This window comes from Marmota marmota, unplaced genomic scaffold (assembly GCF_001458135.2).
Source record: "Marmota marmota marmota unplaced genomic scaffold, marMar, whole genome shotgun sequence".
Taxonomy (NCBI): Eukaryota; Metazoa; Chordata; class Mammalia; order Rodentia; family Sciuridae; genus Marmota; species Marmota marmota.
Window position 1 is genome coordinate 26,866,965 of NW_025999853.1, and position 6,000 is coordinate 26,872,964.

The following is a 6,000-nucleotide window of genomic DNA, read 5'->3' on the forward strand; positions in this document are numbered from 1 at the left end:
CTTCAATAGATGAATAGATAAAAAAAATGTGGTATATGTACACAATGGAATATTACTCAGCCATGAAAAGAATGACTTTATGATATTTGCAGGTAAATGGATGAATCTAAAGACTACCATGCTAAGTGAAATAAGCCAATTCCCAAAAACCAAAGGCCGAATGTTCTCTCTGATATGTGGATACTAACATACAATAAGGGAGAGGAGGAGAAGTTCACATTGGATTAGACAAAGAAAAACGAGGGGAGATAAGATGGGATTAGGAAAGAGAGTAGAATGAGGGGCTGGGGATGTGGCTCAAGCGGTAGCGCGCTCTCCTGGCGTGCGTGCGGCCAGGGTTCAATCCTCAGCACTACATACAAACAAAGATGTTGTGTCCGCCGAAAAGTAAAAAATAAATATTAAAAAATTCTCTCTCTCTCTTTAAAAAAAAGAGAGTAGAATGATTTGGACATAACTTTCCTATGTTCATATATGAATACATGACCAGTTAATCTCCACATCATGTAAAACCACAAGAATGGGATCCTAATTAGGATGTTATACTCCATGTATATATGTCAAAATACATTCTATTGTCACATATATCTAAAAAGATCAAATTTTAAAAAAAAGCTACCATGAATATTCGTGTCTAAATTCTGTATGGGTGTATGCTTTGATTTCTCTTTGGTAAATACCTAGAAGGAGAATAGTTGATTCACATGGTAGAAGAAGATCCAACTTTTTAGGAAATGTGACATCTTTAAAAAAAAAAAAAAAGGGAGGTGGGGGGGTGTCACTGGAAAAGTGTCTTCTTGCCGAAACCAAGAAAGAAGCCTCTGAAATTAGATGATAAATTTAACAGTGACACCTCTCCAAGGTAGTTGGCAGAATGTATTATTCCAGTATGCAGGGCAAGCCTTCCAACTCCTAGTGGAGGCACTTGCTCTATTTTCCACCTTAAAGCTCACCACCTGACCCCAGTGTGTCCTTTGGAGCACCAATAATAAAACTGTGGAGGATATCAATAGACATCGATAACATATGATCCTCCCAGTCTTGAAATTTTTGTCAATTTCAATTATATGTCTCTGCTCCAAATAACTTATTGATACTTACTCTACAATGGGATTTGGAAATTAATAGTTTGTCAGAAGGCACTATATTAGAACAACCTAAATTACAGCAGTTCTGTTCTTCTACATATAGAAGATATGCACTCTCTATGCTCTCTCTATGCACTATTAGATCAGATTACTTTCAATTTTGGATTAAACATTCTACTGACAGTAGTAGAATGTTTGGAACTGACCTAAGGTTCAAATGAAATCTTATAAACCCTTACTGAAGTCATCCCAATATCCATTCAAACCTGAATAAAACCTATTATTCAGTCTTTACTAGAATACCTATTGCCACATTTCAATTTTTGCAATATTCTCATATAGCCAGTTAGGAAGTCCGTCATAAAAGGCTGCTTATATCGATCAAAAATTCAGAGTAAGCAATAGATTTCTGGTATGTTCAACAATAGGTGTTCCATCTTCCATTTGCTGAATAATTAAGTATATTATAGTAGTAGATTTATGTATAGCTTTCTTTAGTAAACATATAATTAAAGGTGGTTGACATTTGTTTGCTATTTTTGCGTGCGGATTAATAGCATACATGGATGATCATAAGGATTTAATTGACTTTCCTTCATATTATTTTCAATGTAAATAATTTAAACAAAATGGTTTTTCTTTGAGCATCCATCCTCATATAATTTGTAGATGATTTACTCTTGTACCTGCTTGGTCTACATAAATCACAGGAAGACTGTACATTATCTCTTTTCATGATTAGCTGAAAATGGGCCAAAGGAGTCTAGAGAAATGACATGATATTATCAAAAAACTGAGAAAGAAAGTCTTTTATGTCACAATCTGTCAGCACCTACTATTTTCTGTCCTGCACAGAACAAAGAATTTCAATTTAATCAAGCACTATACTAAAGGAGGATGAAACGATTTTAATGATTGACTGGTTATTGCAAGAAATAAATATCTATTTATAATAGTTTAGACCTCTCCTGAACTTTCTAAGAATAATTTCTGAGCCTCTCCCATGGGATGTAAAAGTGAAAGAAGATTTTTCCTCTTTGACTTCTTTAACAACCTTCTGCTTTGTGTGTCGCTAATTATGTCAAAACTGCTCTTTTGTTTGAACAAAGGCAAGATGTTGCCTGGGGAGTACTAACTCACTAGAAGCTTCCTATTGCCTGTTTGATAATGAAGGCCTATTTGTCATGTTTGCAAGAATAGGCAGCTGCTGTAAAGTCATTGTTACTTCTAAGAACATGCAAAATTTCTTTATTAGCAACTTTTCCATTTATGAAATCCTTCTATCATCTTTTGCTTATCACTATGTGACATTGTTCAAATCTCACTCTTTCAGATGAAGATGAAATACAGGACTATAGCAATAACTCAGGAGTTCATTATGCCCAGGACAGATCTTACACACATTCTTTTAGTTATTCCTGCTTTCATAAGTTTATAGATGGATTTTACTTTTAAAAATAATAATGACACCCCCTTTTGTTGTATTCACTGAAAATACAGTCATTAAAGCAGCTCCATTATGTGGTATTCAATCTTCCTAGGTGGCTGAAGCCTGTATTGTAACAAAAGAAAAAAGATTTAAAGGAGGAGGTATACTCTTTTTAATAATTATTCATGAATATGGAATGATATGAAGACCAAAAGGATTTATAACCTCTTCATATATTTTGACTACCAGTGAAAAAGATGAATGACTTCATGCAAGCTATTAAAAACACATGGTTTCTTGAGATGGAAGTTCACATGTAGACTAAAACCTGAGGGCAAGGCCTTTGAAGCGTCACATGCTGAATGAGTAGCTCTACCATTAGTTTACATGTAGTGCTTCTAAATTGACATATGTAATGAACAAACCTAGAAAGGTAACTGTCTTGAATTAAGCTTGCTCTGGTGGATTCACAGTGATAAGCTCAACCTCCTGAAAGACAAAATTGGACAACACAAGGACTCATTTTCCATAGAGATTTCAGTGATTTGGATATGGGTTCCCTATACCATCACGATCCCTTTAATAGACCCAGGACAAATTACTTTATGATCGTTCATTTTTTGAAATAGAAAAACAGTTTTGGGGGGTTCCATGGTGTAATGGCAAGCACTTTGGACTTCGAAAAATTTATCATTAAATAAATAATGGTGGGTAACAATCATAATCCAGGTAAATGTGTAATGGTAATACATGGTTTATTTCCCCTCAATATCCCTCTTGAGATTCACAAATGGACTTTTTACAACTGTCAAAATCTTCAAGCTATATATATACACATTAATTATTGTTGGTAAAATGTTTGGCTTGTTAGAAGCTCTTTCTTAATCCTATCAGTTGTTAAAATGCTATACATATTCCCAAATAAAGCAACTGATTTTATGGGAACAGTTAAAGAGAAATGGCTTGATCTCACTTCCATTAATACAAAAATATTTAACATGTTAAATATTAGCTCAATCATAAGGAAAAGTAAAAGGAGTAAATGAGATGCTAAAGATGGCATTGCCTAAATTTTCATAAACACAATGTTTGAGCTGGCCTAAATTAAACATTAATAACCACACAATTCTCTCATCAGAACTCACACAAACTTTCTATAAGATCATTACAAGACATCTTCTATCACTGGAAATAACTCCACTGATACTATGCTTATACATGCAGGTCTACCTAAATACTGCCAGAGAGTAATCTTTTATACTCAGTCTAAAGCCCAGGAGGAATGAGACGCTTTTCAAAGGAAACACTCAAAACTTTCAGCCACAAATTATGACTTTTAGAAGACATATTGTATTACTTTCCTAGGGATGCCATTAAAAATCAAGCCACAACCAGGTATCTTAGAACAATAGAAATGTATTATAGTTTGTGAAGGCCAAAAGCCTGAAATCCGAAACCCAAATGTTTGAAGGATCTGCTCCTTCTGAAAGCACCAGAGAAAGATCTGCTTTGGGTCTCTTTTCCAGCTTCTGGAAATCATGACAGCATAACATCTCTTGGTGTTCTTCCTGTATGCACACCTTTGTATCCAAATGTCCTTTTTCTAAAGACACTAGTCATTTTAGGAAGCACTATTCCAATGAACTCTTTTTAATCTGATTACTTCTGTAAGTATCCTATCTCCAAATAAGGTCACATGCTGAAGTCTTGGGAATTAGATATCCAACATATCTTTTCTGAAGAACACAAACTTATAATACAAACCAATATGAAAATGTTTTACAATATGGCTGGAAGACAATTTATGTTTCTTTTAAGGGTTCTTTTCTCTGTGCGAACAAACTACCAACCCAAATAAGTGGATTTCCATTCAATAAGATCTTCAACCAAGGCTATATATTTTTTTAAAAGTCTCTAGAAGCATACAGCTCTGCCTAAAACCCTGTAAACTAATAAAATGACCATGATGTTATCTCCTGTGCCTGATAAAACAAAATAATGGTCGGCTAAATGAATTTACTTGAAAACATTTCTCTTTTAGTAATTTTGATTCTGGTATTTTTTGGTGATTTAGTCCAAATATCATGAAAGTATTGTTTTTTCTCAGCCTACTTGAGCTTAACCATATTCAGTCTTAGTACATTCAAAATACATCATATATATATATATATATAGGCTGGAGTTGTGGCTCCGAGGTAGAGCGCTTGCCTAGCATGTGTGAGGCACTGGATTCAGTTCTCAGCACCACATATAAATAAATGAATAAAGGTCCAAAACATCTATACACACACACACACACACACACACACACACACATATATACATATATATACATGGTTCAAATTAACTTGTGCAATTGCAATTGGTCAGGAATCTGGGGACTTTCCTTTTAATATACAACATATCTCCATACTGAAAGTTCCTTATAATTCCAGTTATATACAGAATTCTGTGGTTGCTCTAGTCTCCAGTGACCACAATCCAAAAGAAGTTTGTGAAAACCTTCTTGTGATTTTCAATAGAGCCTCAATTTGCCTGATCAAAAACCATATAGGTCAGAGAGTCTGAATGGGGATAGCATTTGTTAAAATTCAATTTTAGGAAGTAAAAACAATAACAGAATAGTTATCAAAAATGTGTCATTTTCAGCAATATCCGAGAGAGAAATATAATATAAAAATGATAGGGGAAAATAACACAAACTGTCTTTTGTGCTAGTTCCCTAGGGATTGATTTTTGAGTATTTTCTTCCTCCTTGTATTAGATTTGTGGAACTGGTACTTGATGGATGTTATCTGCTAGGTGATTACTCCTAGTAATTTAGCCTACCTTATGTCAACCTTGCAGATTGTACAGGACCTGAGACAGGGGCTGCCTCGGGAACAGAAGATGAAAAACCCAAGGCCTCAGCCTCTGACTTGTCATCCATTAAAAGAATGGTACACAGAAATGACAGAAAAACACTCAAGGCCTTAGCCCCTGTCATTCTTTAAAATTGCCACGCATTCTTTCATGTCTCCTTCCCTTCCATATTTTTCAACAATATTATTCCAAGTACCAAGACAGTCATGAGACCAGGTGCAAAAAGACAGAATATCGATGTCAAAACATCTCCAAGAATAAACTATATAACTATTGATCTGTATCTTTCACAAAGAAAAAATTCCTTGAGAAAATATCACATGCATGACCATCGAGAAATACCAGACCCCAGCCCACCCCAGCAACTCAACAAGGAGATGGCTCCTTCCTTTGTTCCAGGAGCAGCCCAGTCACTCTCTTGCCTCCTTTCAATGGAGCCCCAATTAAAGCCTTGCCTGTGTATGCCTGCAGTACTTGGTGTGGTCTCCTTTCTGTCATTTCTAGGCCAATCCTGCTCCCACTAACAGACACATTACTGAAGACAAAGCAATATTCCATCCATCAAAAAATTTTCATCACTGGCTATGCAGATCACTTGGTTCAAGGCAAAATTCTATTTAT